The 15,863-nt window shown below is 49.6% G+C and overlaps 1 protein-coding gene across 1 annotated transcript in view; it reads left to right on the top strand.

Annotated features, from left to right (window-relative positions):
• The window catches only part of LOC146859935 (carbonic anhydrase 12-like), a 309,381-nt gene that overhangs the window by 77,802 nt on the left and 215,716 nt on the right, over positions 1–15,863 (top strand). The gene's annotated exons all lie outside the window — the stretch shown is intronic.

Genomic DNA, 15,863 nt, shown 5'->3' with positions numbered 1-15,863 from the left:
AAACCGACACTGGTGCCATGAAACTAAGGCCCTGAAAGGGATGACCTTAACCCTAGATATCTGTTCGCAGAACGGGAAGGATGGGTGGGACGGTAAGGAATCTAACTAACTAATATTTCTTACAGATATATCGTTACCGAAGGTAAGTAACTTGTTCATCTGAAAGAAACACGTTAGTTAGATTCCTTACCTTAGAATAGATACCCCAGCAATACCAACCCCGGTGGTGGATCTGCGAACCAAGATCACACCAGGAAGTCCTGGAGAACGGAACGGCCAAAGAAGCAGTCTCTCCAGACTTGGCTGTCCAGGCAGTAGTGCTTGGCAAACGTGTGCAGCGAGGCCCACGTTGCTGCCTGACAAATGTCCTGCAGAGGCACTTCCCGTCCCAAGGCAGTAGTAGCCGCTGTGGCCCGAGTGGAATGGGCCCCCAGCCCCACAGGCGGATCCTTCTTAGCCAAGGAATAATAGATCTTAATGCACAAAACGACCCACCGAGAGATGGTCCACTTGTGCACTGCCCGCCACTTCTTAGCGCCCACGTAGCCAACGAAGAGTTGGTCGTCCACCCGGAACTGTTTTGTGCTGTCCAGATAGAAGGAGAGCGCACGTTTTGGGTCCAGACGGTGGAGCCTCTCTTCCTCTTTCGAGGGATGCGGAGGTGGAAAGAAGGTGGGTAAGGTAACAGACTGCCCGATTTGAAAGGCAGTAACCACCTTAGGAAGAAAAGAAGGGCGAGTCCGCAGAACAACCTTGTCCTGATGGACAGAGAGCCTGGAGCTCACTCACCCTTCTGGCAGAGGTGATGGCAACCAGGAAAGCAGTCTTGAGAGTCCGAAGATGAACAGGGCAGTTATGAAGTGGCTCAAAGGGAGCACACATCAGATAGGTTAACACCAGATTCAAGTCCCACTGAGGCATCACAAAGGGGACAGGAGGAAACATGTGAGTAATGCCTTTTAAGAATCTATTTACAACAGGGAACTTGAAAAGAGAAGGCTGATCAGGAAGCCTTAAGAAGGCAGAAACAGCTGAAAGATATCCCTTGATGGTGCCCAGAGCAGAGCCCTGCTGGGCCAGGGAAAGAAGAAAGAGGAGAACCTCAGAAAGAGGGGCGGAAAGGGGATCCGCAGCCTTTGCTGTGCACCATGCCACAAATTTGTTCCACCTGCAGGCGTATACCGTTTTAGTGGAGGGACGCCTGGCTGCCAGAATGACATCACAGACTTCAGGAGGCAAGTCAAATGGCATCAACTGCCGCCGGTCAATCTCCACGCATGAAGGTGGAGGCTGGACAGGTTCGGGTGGAGGACCGTCCCCTGCTGCTGTGACAGAAGGTCCTCCTGAAGAGGCAGTCAAATCGGGGGATCGAATGACAGACTGAGTAGCTCGGGATACCAGTATCTTCGTGCCCAATCCGGAGCCACAAGGATGACGTGGGCCCGGTCGCGCCTGATCTTCTTCAGCACTCTGGGCAGAAGTGGTATAGGCGGGAAGGCGTATAACAGACCACAACACCACTCGCGACGAAAAGCGTCTCCGAGCGAGTGCCGCCTTGGAAATTCCAACGCGCAGAACTGATGACATTGCGCGTTCTCTTCGGTGGCGACTAGATCTAACCAAGGCTCTCCCCACTGCTGAAAGATGCCTTGCAGCACGTCCGAGTTCAGACGCCATTTGTGATCCATCATGCACCGGCAGCTGAGTTCATCCGCTCTGGTGTTCAGAGAGCCCGCCAGGTGTTGAACCACCAGGGTGATGCCATGATGTTCCAGCCATGTCCAGAGGCGCAGAGCCTCCTGACAAAGGGTCCACGAGCCCACCCTGCCCTGTTTGTTGCAATGCCACATGGCGGTGGTGTTGTCCGTGAACACCTGCACTACACTTCCCCGGACAGAGGGAAGGAATGCCTTCAGTGCAAGCCGGATCGCCCGCAGCTCCAATAGGTTGATATGGAGCCGGGACTCCACCGGAGACTAGAGTCCTCTGATCTGCGCCTCTCCCATGTGGACCCCCATCCCAGGAGGGACGCATCCGTCACCACCACGTGCTCCGGTTGGGGTAGGGAGAGGGATCTGCCACTGACCCAATCGCGGTCCGTGAGCCACCACTGCAACTGTCTTGCAGTGCCCTCCGAGATCAGGACGTGGTTGGACAGGTTGCCCTTATGTTGCACCCACTGGAACTTCAGGTCCCACTGCAGAGCCCGCATCCGCCACCTGGCGTGACGTACCAGCAGGATGCAGGAGGCCATCAGACCCAGCAGCCGTAGGGCCATCCTGACCGAAACTCGGGATAAAGGCTGAAAGATCGGAATCAGAGCCTGAATATTCCAAACCCGCTGTTCGGGAGGATAGACCCGAAACTGCGCCGAGTCCAGAACCGCTCCGATGAAGAGGAGCTGCTGGGAGGGACTCAGATGTGACTTCGGCACGTTGATGGAGAACCCCAGCAAATGCAGGAGGTCGGCCGTAGTCTGGAGGTGGGAGACGACTGTTCGGGGCGAGCCCGCCTTCAACATCCAGTCATCGAGATAAGGGAAGACTGGAACCCCTAATCTGCGCAGATGAGTTGCGACCACCTCCATCACTTTCGTGAACACCCGAGGGGCACTGGTGAGGCCGAAGGGGAGCACAGTAAACTGAAAGTGCTTGTGGCCTACCGTGAACCGCAGGTAACGCAGGTGGGCCGGCAGGATGGGGATGTGGAAATAAGTGTCCTGCAAGTCCAACGCTACCATCCAGTCTCCAGGGTCTAGGGCAGCCAGACCCTGAGCTAAAGTCAGGATCTTGAAATTCTCCTTCCCGGAGGAAGGCGTTGACGCTCCTGAGGTCCAAGATAGGGCGTAGGCCCTCTTTGCCCTTCTTAGGAACCAGAAAGTAGTGGGAGTAGCAACCCGTCCTTCTTCTGGGCCTGGAATGCGCTCGATGGCCCCCTTGGCCAAGAGGACCGTAACTTCCTCCTGCAGAAGTTGCAAGTGATCCCCCGACATGCGGTGGTACTGCGGTGGGATGGCTGGAGGGGTCACCTCGAAGGGGAGGGAGTAGCCCCTTAGGACGATTTGCAGCACCCACCTGTCCGAAGTGATGGTACGCCAGAGGAGCAGGTGATGGCGAACTCTGCCTCCCACTGGCGTGGAATGGGCCTGAAAGCTCGGACTAGGAAGGCTTTGAGGCAGATGCTGCGGGAGCAGATGCGGACTGACCGGCTCTGTCCCCCTGCTCCGCTATGGCGGAATCCACGTCCGCGACCGCGTTGAGGCTGGTTCTGCAGCCTGCGGCTGGATGAACATGCGGGGGTGCCCCTTCCTTGTCCACGATAGGGACGAAAAGCAGAAGTTTGCTGTCGCTGGGCCGAGAGGCCCAAGTACTTGGCCGTAGCCCTGGAGTCCTTAAAGCGCTCCAGCGCGCTATCCGCTTTGTCTCCAAAAAGGGGACGGCCATCAAAGGGCATGTCCATGAGGGTGCTCTGCACATCCCCTGAAAAGTTCGTGGACCTCAGCCAGGCGTGACGACGAATCACCACCGTCATTGCAATCGCTCTACCCAGTGAGTCCGTGGCGTCAAGTCCACATCGGATGGAGTACCGTGCTGCATCATGCCCCTCAGCAAGAGCTGTGTCCTGGCCTCCTCTGGACACTGGGGCAGCACGTCCACCACCATATCCCACAAAGGGTGGGTGTGACGGTCCAAAAGGCACGTGGTATTAATGAACCGCAACCCCAGACTGAGGGAGGAAAACAGTTTCTTGCCAAACTGCTCCAACCTTTTGGATTCCCGATCCGGAGGTGCGGACGGGAAGGCGGTTTGGGATGTGGAGGCCTGGATGACCAGACTCTCAGGGGTGGGGTGTACGGACAGAAAGCTGGGGTCACCGGGAGCTGGGCGGTGGCACTGGGCCACGTTCCGATCCACAGGAGAGACTGTGGCGGGCTTGGACCAAGTGCCCATCAGAAAGTCGGTGAGGGCCTCCATTAAACTGCAGTATGTTAATGTTAATGTTATGGGGTGCTTATAAAGCGCAAACAATCATCCCAGATGGGATATCACGGCGCTATAGTTGCAGAATAAAGTGCGTAGGTAATGCGGGGAAAGTGCAAAATGATTACGTTTTTAGTCGGGTTTGGGAAAGAGAAACGTTTTTAGCAGCTTCCTAAAGGATAGGTAATTAGTTATTAGTCTGAGGTTCACTGGCAGATTGTTCCAACTGTTAGCCGCCAGGTGGGAGAAGGCTCGCCCTCCCATCTTTGCGGTTTTAACGCGTGTGGTTCTGGCTCTAGCAGTAGATTGAGAACGTAGATTTCTGGATAGGAAATAGAGTGTGACTTTGTTTTTTAGGATGCACGGGCCTGTATTATGTAGTATTTTATATGTTATGCAAAGTAGCTTAAAAATAGCTCTTTGTCTAATCGGCAGCCAATGCAGATCCCTCATGCAGCTCTTGGCTGAGTCATATTTTCTTTTGTTACATATTGCCTTGGCTGCGGCATTTTGTACGGTTTGTAGTTTAGAGAAAAGATAGTCATTCATTCCAACAAACAGAGAGTTTCCGTAGTCCAACCTACTCATTAGTAGAGATTGGGCCAGGATCTTTCTGCAGTCCAATGGTATCCATGGAAAGACTCTCCTCAGCATTTTCAATAGTGCAAAGCCTTTACCACATATTGTGGATACGTGGGTTTTCATGCTTAAAGCGGTGTCCAATGACACCCCTAGATTCTTGGCAGTTGTAGTCGGGTCCGGAGGGGTGCCTAATGTTGTAGGCCACCAGCTGTTGTCCCATAGCTGGGAATGTCTGCCAAATAGCATTATTTCAGATTTGTCTGCGTTGAGTTTGAGACAATGACTATGCATCCAGGTGGCTAAATCAGTAAGGCAGTTGAGTAATCTGTCTTTGGGGTCATTCTCCTCGTCCAGTGAGATCATCAGTTGGGTGTCGTCTGCATAAGAGCAGATCCCGACACCCCATTTTCGTCCTATTTTGGCCAGTGAGGACACAAATATGTTGAACAGAGTCGGGCTCAATGAAGCCCCTTGTGGGACCCCATACTTGATGTTCCGGGGAGGGGATAGGAAATCACCCATCTGTACTGATTGTGTCCTATCTTGGATGAAGGACTGTAGCCATCCTAGGGCTTTTTCCCGAATTCCCTTTGCTGCTAGGATTTCTAGTAGACGATTGTGGGGTACAGTATCGAAAGCCGCCGAGAGGTCCAAAAGTATCAGGGCGACTGTTTTCCCCTGATCTACCATGGTTCTAATGTTGTCCGTTACTGCTAGGAGGGTTGTCTCCGTACTGTTGTTTGTTCGGAACCCTGTTTGGGATATATCCAATAAATCATTGGTTTCTAGGAAGTTGGACAACTGTCTGTTAACTAATTTTTCAAGTACTTTAGATAAGTAGGGAAGTTGGGATATGGGCCGGTAGTTTGCAGGATTGTTTACATCAGTGCCCACTTTTTTTAATAGAGGGGTCACTATGGCATTCTTCCAGATTTTGGGGAATTCGGCGAGATTTAGGGAGGAGTTCAAAGCTTTTGTAACTGCCAGACATATTATCGGGGTCAGTTGTGAAAAAATGAAATGAGGACATGGGTCTGAGGGGGAGCCTGACTTTACCTCTAACATGACTTTGCTCACTTCTTCTTCTGAGAAGGGGCCGAAATTGAGACAGTTCGCCTGCAGAGAGGGTGGTCCCTGAGGTTCTATGTGTTTCAACTTGGTGCTGGAAAATGAGGTGTAGATTGTATCTATTTTGTCGCAAAAATAATCATTGATTTTATTGCAATTTTCTTGAGAAGGAGGGAGGTTTGTTGAGAGACCCGTGGGACTGCATAGTTCTTTGACAATTTTAAAAAGTTCTTTCGAGGAGTTTTTGTTTTCTGTTATTCTGTGCGAGAAGTATTCCTTCTTTGCCTTCCTAATAGCTTTATTATAGAGTGTATGTTCTTTTTTGTAAATGGCTCTAGTATCATCGGTTTTATTAAGTCTCCATTTATGTTCGTATAGTGTGCATTTTCTTTTCATTATCTTTAGTTCTTGTCCGTACCATTTCTCAGATCTAGTGGATCTGTTTTTGTGTTGGGATTGTGTGACAGAACAGTGATCAAGAGCCATACCAATGTTAGTCTGGAGTAACTCTATTTCGTCATTCGGGTCGATGATAGCTGTATTTGTGTGTGAAAAATCTTGCTGAAATTTTTCGACCGAGAATCTTTTCCAGCTCTTGGTTTTAGATGATGTCCAGGTTCGAGGTTTTGAGTTTTTGGAAAATAATTTGAACGAAAACTCAATTAGAGAATGGTCTGTCCAGATCATTGGTTTTATAGTATTGATTTCAATAGTATCTATATTAGAAAAGATTAAATCTAATGTGTGTCCTGCTATATGTGTGGGCTTGTCGATTCTCTGAGTAAGCTGTAGAATTTTCATATCCTCTAGTAGTTGTCTAGTAAGGGCATTGTTACCGTTATCATAATGTATGTTGAAGTCACCTATCAGCAGGAAGTTTTTATTTTTAAGGCAGACTGGCATGATTTGTGCAAGGAGCTGGGCACAAAAATCCAACGTACTGCCTGGGGGATTGTAAATTATAGCTCCTCCGAGTAGAATGTTGGTGTTTATGGATACCGAGAAGGCCATAGCTTCGTGACTGTTGGCCTGTGTGATTACCTCCTGTCTACAGGAGAGGGAGTCTTTGAATAGTAAGGCTACTCCCCCGCCTTTCTTCTCTGTCCGATTCAAATGAAGTATTTTATACTCATTTGGGAGGGCAGTTGCAATGTCGGGGGTGCTATGATGATCAAGCCACGTTTCTGTTATAAAAGCTAAGTCAGGGTTGATTTCAGTCAGGATGTCCCATATGTCCATAGCATGTCTGGGTAGTGATCTGGCATTGATATAAATGCATTTAAGGATACATTTTGGGGTACTTATTGAAGTGGGCTCGAGCCAGCTGATACTCTCCCATCTGCAATTAATGCAGCAGAAGGGGCCTGAGGTATTTACAGGTCCCATTCGTGCACATAGTGCTGGGTTACTGATTGTTTTATTGTTGAGGCTTTTGAGCTCATCGCTAGAGTAATATGTGCGGTAGTTCATTTTACCTTGGCAGGGGCTGCCCGTTTGTGCAGGGGGTATGGCCCCTGGTCCCGGCCTATCGCGGACGGGCGCAGACGGGCTTGCCTTTGGCGCGCCTTTGGCGCGCCGGCGGCGCGCCCGCTGCGCGTTGCGCTGGGCATCGTCTTTTAACTCGTTTTGCCCTAGACTGATTGGAGGGTTGGACCGGAAGTGCCGGCCCCTTTTTGTTGCACGTGACTCCCTCCACACAATCCGAAGAATCGGTGGTGGACCGGGGAGTATGTGCTTCTGAAGGCGGTAATAGTGCGGTAAGAGTGCGGTAGGATTGAATGTGTGATTAAAAAGTGGATTTTCTAAAATATACACAATATAACACAATGTTTAAAAGACTAAAACAATGTTTTAAAATATCATGTAAATCTTGCTGATAGCGACGTTGGGAGCCCTTTACCAGGCGCTCCAATCTAGCAATCTAACAGTGGTTTAGTAACACAGAGGGCCCTTTGCCAGGCGCTCCTCTAACGTAGCAAAAAAGACTATCTGAACAAGTCAGATAGACAGGAACCTAACTGGGAAAAAAACAGAAGGTGTAGGAAACAATTTGATCCTTAAAGACACCGTTATCAGAAAGAGAAATATTATCTTTTTCTATAGTCCCCTCACTCACCAGGGTTTCCCCACGGTGACATGCTTCATCATAGGGGTCCTCCCAGTCCTCTACGGACTGAGGCGTGCTGCGACTTGCGGTGTTACGTAGGAGCACTGAGAATTTTGTAAACTATGTGTGGTGTAAGTGAAGTAGTGGTGGAGTGGGAAAATTAAAAATAATCAGCTAGTGGGCTACAAAATAAACTTTATTGGTGCTCTAAGCTGAGAATATTAAAAACGGGGTAATATGACAAGGGACCCTAACTATGATGGAAAGGTATGCCTAGCATATTGTGAAGTCAACTAGTTTCGAGCTCCCCAGCTCTTCGTCAGGACTACACTGGGACCAGCCCAATGTCGAGAAACTTGCCACTCCTAGTCGACCTTAATAGGGTGAAAATAAATGTGATGCCACAATAGTAAGGCATGCGTTTTAAAAAATATATGTATACATACGTTATGTACGTCGGTATACTGATTTAAGAAAAAGCAACACTGTGCCTCATGGTCACTGGAGGGGATGTGGAGATCTCGTACATTTGTACGTTGAACCCCACATGCTTCTGACACCTACTGGAAGCCAAACCTCTCGGACCGCGGTATGGCCCCTGGTCCCGGCCTATCGCGGACGGGCGCAGACGGGCTTGCCTTTGGCGCGCCGGCGGCGCGCCGGCGGCGCGACCGCTGCGCGTTGCGCTGGGCATCGTCTTTTAACTCGTTTTGCCCTAGACTGATTGGAGGGTTGGACCGGAAGTGCCGGCCCCTTTTTGTTGCACGTGACTCCCTCCACACAATCCGAAGAATCGGTGGTGGACCGGGGAGTATGTGCTTCTGAAGGCGGTAATAGTGCGGTAAGAGTGCGGTAGGATTGAATGTGTGATTAAAAAGTGGATTTTCTAAAATATACACAATATAACACAATGTTTAAAAGACTAAAACAATGTTTTAAAATATCATGTAAATCTTGCTGATAGCGACGTTGGGAGCCCTTTACCAGGCGCTCCAATCTAGCAATCTAACAGTGGTTTAGTAACACAGAGGGCCCTTTGCCAGGCGCTCCTCTAACGTAACCAGCAGGCACTCTCGCTCTCGCAGTAGAGGCTCCGAAGAGCTTACTGGTGGTTAAAGCACCTCAGTGAGGAGGATAGTCCTCACGGCCGCTGCAGGGAGCTCCAGGTGTAAGGCCTGGGCCTCCATGCGCAGCACCACAGCATAAGTCGTACCCTCCTCCGTAGCCACGGAAGGAGGAGAGATGAAACCAGTGTCAGGCGAAGTGTCTAGACCACTGGCATCCCCCAGCTCATCTGCCCAGTCCTGACTTAACTGGCACTGCTGTGCCAGAGGGTCCTCAGACCCCTCCCAGTCCTCCTCTTCATCCGTCTCCTGGTAAACAGGCAGAAAGGACGAAGCCGGGTCATAGATGAAATGCTCACCCATCGACGCCGGAGATGGTGCCGAGCGCCGCCGCTCCGACGCCGGACCTGGACCGGGGCTGAAACTAGGGACGGCGTAGTCCGAGGATGTCACTGGGACTGGCACCATGGGGGTCGGTGCCAGCGGAGGAGTCGTGAGGTCAACTGGCGTCGACTGAAATCCAGGCCTGGATCCCACGGAGACCTGCGGCGTCGGGACCGAAGTCGACGACGGCGCCGGGGCCGAAGCCGCCGGCTCGCTAGGACCCCCAGTTGGACCTGCGGGGCCCGGAGGTGCGCCGGCAGGCCTAGATGGCGGAACGAGACTCCTCATGGCCACAAGGAAGTCTAGCATCTCGCCCGGAGTCGCATGAGGCCCAGGGACCAGAGGGTATGGGGCCGGATGCGACTCCGGTGGAGCCGCGCGGGTGGTGCCACCCGAACCGTCGGCCGAGTCGCGCGACCGGCGAGGGGAGTCAGAAGAACGATGTCGCTTCTTCAACTTCTTTTTGCCATGCCTCGACTTAGCTGGATGCGAGGACTTGGATCCCGACGAGCGGTGATGACTGCGGCTCCGAGACCGGTCCCTCGACCTCCTCCTCGACCGGGACGTCGAGCGGCACGGAGCCGACTGCCGGATCTCGAGGAGCTTGCGGGACCGCTCCCCCCTAGCCTTTGAGGTCAAGGTCCGGCAGTCGGGGCACGACTTGTCATTGTGGTCGGCCCCAAGACAGTAGAGACACCGATGGAGGGGGTCGGTAACCGACATCAGTCGGTGACAGACGTCAAACGGCTTGAACCCGGGTATCCTTACCGGCACCAGGAGTCGAAGTCGACTCGAAAAAGATAGACAAAAATGTCCAAAAAGTTAGTCTAAAAATGACTAAGGGTACGCCCTTCCCGGATCTGCGCATACTGGCGCGGAAAAAAGAAGAACTGACGTCAGCGCGTGAGGGCTGCGTCTAAGTACTCCGACGTCATCCCGGCGATCACGACGTCGACGACGGACGTGGAGTCGCAGATGACGCCTACCGACGCGTAAGGGTACTGCTGACGAAAAATCTTTCCGGATCCAGCCTGACGCCTGGGGATATTCTAAGGTAATGAATCTAACTAACGTGTTTCTTTCAGGTTGGGTAAATGGCCTGCCCCATTGCCTCATGATGTGTGCGGTGTTAGATGGAAGCAAATAGTGAATGACAATTAAACAGACCATAAACTCCTCTATGTATGTATATTATGGATCAATTCTTTGTAAAATGAAAGTTTGGCTAAATATTTAAAGCTGTGTCAACAACCCGACCTACAAAGCACCATATCCAGTAATATACAATCTGCTAGATGAAGAACATCACTGTTTCCTCAGCAGGCTCAAAGTAGTAGATCATTTTGTGGCATACAATATATTGGATTACAACATGTTCTTGCACTGTCCCATCATTGTTGTAAGATGCATGCAAAAAAAAAAAAAAAATTAAATTAAAATCACTGCATACAATCTTAATAGAGCAATAAGGTTACTTCCTAGCAGACATATGCACTTAGCACAAGTATAGAAAACATTTTTAGTTTCAATAAACATCACAGAAAAATATGATGATTGTTGACATATAGAAAAGGTACTGTTGACCTTGAATTATTGTAACCTGAAAATACATTGTAAATACAATATATGAATAATTGAATAGAAAAGGATAAAGAAAGAAAAAACATTGGAAATATATTGTATTTGTATGGGCCCACCACCACTGGCATTGAAGAGCACTTTTTTTTAGGGGGAAATGCATATGTGATCATGAAAAATGCCTTCACTCACAGTGCAAGTGAACTAATAGCTGATGTGGGCTGATCCCTTCCCATGCTGTATGCTGTGAATTGTGAAATATAGTTAAACAGACTAATGTATAAAGAGAGCGGACCCAAAGCCGCTCTGTGAATGTATATATGTATTTTTTATCATGTTTTTGCATATGTGAGACTAGCAAGTAGCTAGAACTGTCTTGAGGCAGTCATAAAAACAAGCATTCACTCAGGCAAAGGCAGATTATAAAGACAGTATTGCAAAACCTAATGGCAATGAAACAGTGTGTCTGTAAATAACCCAGGCATCTTGTATGTAAGACCTGCTGAAACTCAGAGTTTTTTGCCACAAAACTGAGCTTCCAGAGCTGTGAGCCCTACCGTGAGTAGGGAGGCGGAGCTCGTGGCAGCCATATTGTGCAAGTTAATAAACTGAAAGTTGCTATGCAAACAATATTGAAAGAGAAAACCAAATACATGTGAAAGTGAACATGGAACAGGATCGGGACAGAAAAGAACTGGGCAGTGCCATATAAACTACAACACAATAATGCTTAATTGGCATCACTAAACATACACTTTGGTTAATCAAGAGATGCTATGTACATTGCTGCATTGTACATCAAACAAGAAAAGCTGCCTATTGGACAATATTCTCATCATATGAAGTCAAAGGATTTACTTGCAAGTATATACCAGGGAAACCAATATTTGAACACCCAGAGAAGAGCAATCATTATATCCAATATGCTCACGGCAACACACCACTGCTATCACTAGTTACAAAGCAACACAGAAGCTACATTTGGCTTGTGTCAAACCATCTGGAAACAAGAGCTGCTGTGTGAAATCACTGCCACACCTGGCTCTAGTAGTACAAGTACAACATGCATTAAAAGAAAAATCAACATTCAATTATTGACTCAAAGCATCAGACGTAGAAGAATGTGCCAATTTCACATTTTACCTTTTATTAGGAGATTGCTTCCAAAATCCTATCTCCAACCTCTGAGTAGCTCCCATGTGAACAAAGTCAAACACCAAAGTTTTGGCTCATAATGGCATGTGGCGTATACTACTGCCAATCATTCAATGACGTGATATTGTTATTCATTCATGCCTCAGGTTGCACTCAAACCTCGGGGCAGTGCAGTTCCCCCTAAGCCACATTCGACTGCATATAAACGAAGGAGGGCAAGTAATTATCTACCCAGAAAGACGACCGCCATTTTATTTAAGTGTTTCCCAAGTTGTGCATTTGAATCAACAAAAAAGGTGATTAAACCATTGACTGTGTACTGCACGTGACTGAAGTGATGTTTTCCACGCCCCCCGGTTTATCAACTCTCAAATCTTTTGTAGCCACAGCAGGAAGCACTTTTACGTCCAACCAATATCATTACAGCATCTCTAAACTGCACTCGGGTTCGCAAGGCTTCATCTAGCCTCAAGAAAATGGCACGAGACATCGCTGTCAAGTAGGCTCTCGTCGCATGTGACACACTTGAGCAATGTTGGCGTTTTAGCCATGGACATTTCGCATTCGAGAGGAGGTTAACGTGAGCTTTATAAACATGGCCTTAGAAACCCAGAATGCAACGTGCAAGAGTGACTGTATAAAATGTCACGTGAAAAAGCGAGCAGGCTACAGAACATTCCGTATGCAAACAAATTAAAAGTATCTTCAACATTGGACTCCTGGGAGTCAGTCGCGGCTTGCAGGGGGGAGGGGGAGGGGGGGGGGGTCGCGCGGGGGTGGGTGCCGGGGCCGGGGGGGGTTAAATAAAATAAACATAATCTTACCTGGTCTGCGCCGCCTCAGGTCCGTTGGAGCCTTCAACAGCCGCATCACTGCGCAGTGCTGGCAAGTGAGTGGCAACTCCTCTCAGCCAATCCTGGTGCTGGAGCAGCGCCAGGATTGACTTAGAGCACGCTAACTCTCCCCCCGCCAGCCCATTAGGAGACTGAGGTTTGAGCCTTTGCTCAACCCTCGCTCTCCTAATGGGCATGCGCCAGCCTGAGCAGACACCAGTGCGCATGACTGGGCATGGGCGAAAAATTTGCACACCTTCCCCACTCATGCGCACTTGTGCTGCTGCCTGCCCCTGACCATGCCTGTCAGTCAACATGACGCCGGACCGCCCACCCCTTCAGACTCTGAAGGGGGTGGGCGGTCCCACGTCATGCTGACTGACATGCATTGTCAGTTCTCCCTCGGTGTCTATGAACGCAAGTAAACTGATTAAGTTCAGAGACGCTGAGGGAGCGTCCGGGCCTCATTCTCATTTCCTGCATCTATTACCAGCAGCCAAAGGCAGCTGCACAGGAGTTCCTCAAACATGTGGCCTTCACCATCTCAACTCTATTACAGTTGGGCCTTCTCCACCTTGATGGGCAAAGCACTAAGGTTGTGCAAAAGCCTTGTGAATACCACTGTACTTACCTCCAAGTTATGAACTACACTTTTGTTATTATTACAATGCTATAATTCACTTAGAAAGATTTGTTGGCCACCGCTTTCAACAAAGTTTTTAGGGGTGGGCGGAATTCGCGGAGTTTGATTCCGCGAAATTACATTAAAATGCCATGACAGGGTGGAGTGGGCATTTGATGCAATTTTTTTTGTGCAGAATGCACCCTCCTGCGCCTTGAGACATTCGTGGGTGAGTAGTCTTGCGTAACAAATACTGATTGATTGACCCTCGCATCCAAAAATGACGTGGCCAAATACCACTTGCCTAATTGCATACTCTGCACAGGGTCGGATTGGTAATGCGGGCACTCAGGCAATGTCCGAGGGGCCGGTGTCCAGTTGCAGCTGTGGGCTGCTTTTTTGAGCAGTCTAGGGGGGCCGATTTGGGTGGTTTCTGCATTGTTCGGATACCGCCAGCGGCCCAGTGGGTGCCCGAGTGGCCTTTCTGGAAGCAGAAGGGCCTCCATTACCCCTCTTTTATCAACGGGCAGCGGTGTCACTCCCTTTCTCCCACTGGGCTGGCCCATTAATGTATGCCGATTGAGCGGGGCAGTGGGCCTGAACAGAAGTGGCCTCACTTGTTTTCAGGTGTGTTTCACCAGTGCAAACGAATCTGTGTATTTTTTTTTACCCCACCTACCCTTTTTAGGTCTCGCTGGCGTGATTTAGTGTTAACAGGGTATTTTCTCTAAGGGGCTTTAAGCCCCGCCCCTCTGTTCCATTGGCCGGCGTCACCGTTTATGCTAAACGGTGGACAGCCATTGGAAAACAGAGGTGTCAGACGTTTTTGCTTGGCTTTTCGAGCCGTCCCATTTGGACGGACTCGCTTGCTTTGCGTTGGTCGCAAAAGGTTTCTTATCTTTATGTGGCCAAACACATGGCCCCATAAAGACAAGAAACCTTTTGGCAGGCGAGGCCGGCAGAAAAAGCCAAGCAAATACGTCATGGCGAGCGCTTTGTTTAAATGGTCCGGTCTGTGGATGAATAGCTTCCAGACAGGGCTGCGATGGACCCGCGCGCACCCAGACACGTGTCCACTTCGCACTGGAGCCGCTCGCGCTAGGGAGATAGAACGCGAGCGGCGCTGCAAGCGTGGCCGCCATCTTAGCGCAGATGGAGCTTTGCCCAGGAACGGTAAAGTCTAGTGGTAGGTGGCCCATTGAATGAGATATTTTTGTAGGTCGATCTTATTTCTCTTTGGCCGAGCCCTGCATTGAATTACCCAGGGCACAGAGGGTTCATGAAGGGCTCCAATAGGAAAATAATACATGGCAAATTGTATGTTCTGTCTCCCAAATGAGGGCCTGTCCACCCACCGAGAGACAGTTGAGAGAGCCAGCAGCCCTGTCATTAGCACATCAGTCATCACGTGCGCTCTAGGCCCCCTCCCCCACAGTCACTTCATGCTTTCTTGGCTGCAGCTGGAAGGAGGCTGTATGTTTTCACATTTCAATCATCGCATCCTTCCTGGAAGGTCCCCTCGCGTGCAGGGGCTGTGGACCGGCGGCATGTTTACTGTTTACCATCGCTGTGCGTTCACCCGGGGAACATTGGTGCCCAGAGGTTTTTTCTTTTAGTGGTCTGGGGGAATCATATCGTATACTGAACATTTCCAGAGTCCCTGGGTGCGATGGCGGTGAAGGGCGATGCACTGTCAGATGTGCTATACTCTTGCGAGTAGGAGGCCTTGTTCATGGGGTCTCCGCCGTGGCGGGAGGAAGGCATGCCTCAGCAGGAATCAATAGGTCTCGCATTTACACGAGTTTAAGCTATTGGCATTGTAAATAACAATGCCTTTTATTTATGTTTTAAAAACAAAAATAAAAGGCATTGTTATTTACGATGCCAATAGCTCAAACTTGTTTAGGCATGTCAACCTCTGGTCACATTCAGTGTGCCTACAGGAGCCCTTTAACTTTATGTTCCCCGGATGAAGATGTTTTATTGTCTCTTACTAGATGCTATGCGTCCTTTCATACCTTGTGCACGACTGGACTTGTCTTTATCCCTCATTTTAGTGCATCCTTAGTGGTGCACAGCGTGAGTTAGGCCTAGCAGTGCGTGAAATGGAGCCCACACTAAGGCCGAGTCCAGCTACAGCTGTTGGGTGAATGGAGAAAACTAACATTAACTTTTCTGAACCGATAGCTCAGTGAACTGAAATTCGGCCGCCTGTAAAATGCAGTACCCTGAAGGTCATGAGTTGAAACTCTACTCAGCCTTCCGTCCTTACGAGTGGTTTAAATTGGGTTACAGTTTCATTGTGTTATTCATAGTTCCTAAAACAGCTGAAGTGCGGCACGTAGCGCTATGCAAAAACAAGATTATTGTCAGTTAACCCATGAGTTGTTTTAGCATTCAAGCCGTGTTCCCGCAGAGCATGCTAACGGCAGTGATTATGCGGTTATCGGCGTGAGGTGGATTTCCAGCCACCTGCCAAGGATTGTTGCA

The sequence above is a fragment of the Triturus cristatus genome, chromosome 3_1 (genome assembly GCF_964204655.1).
Source record: "Triturus cristatus chromosome 3_1, aTriCri1.1, whole genome shotgun sequence".
Classification (NCBI taxonomy): Eukaryota; Metazoa; Chordata; class Amphibia; order Caudata; family Salamandridae; genus Triturus; species Triturus cristatus.
Note: the sequence above shows the minus strand (reverse complement) of the source record. Positions and strands in the feature narration are given on the sequence as shown.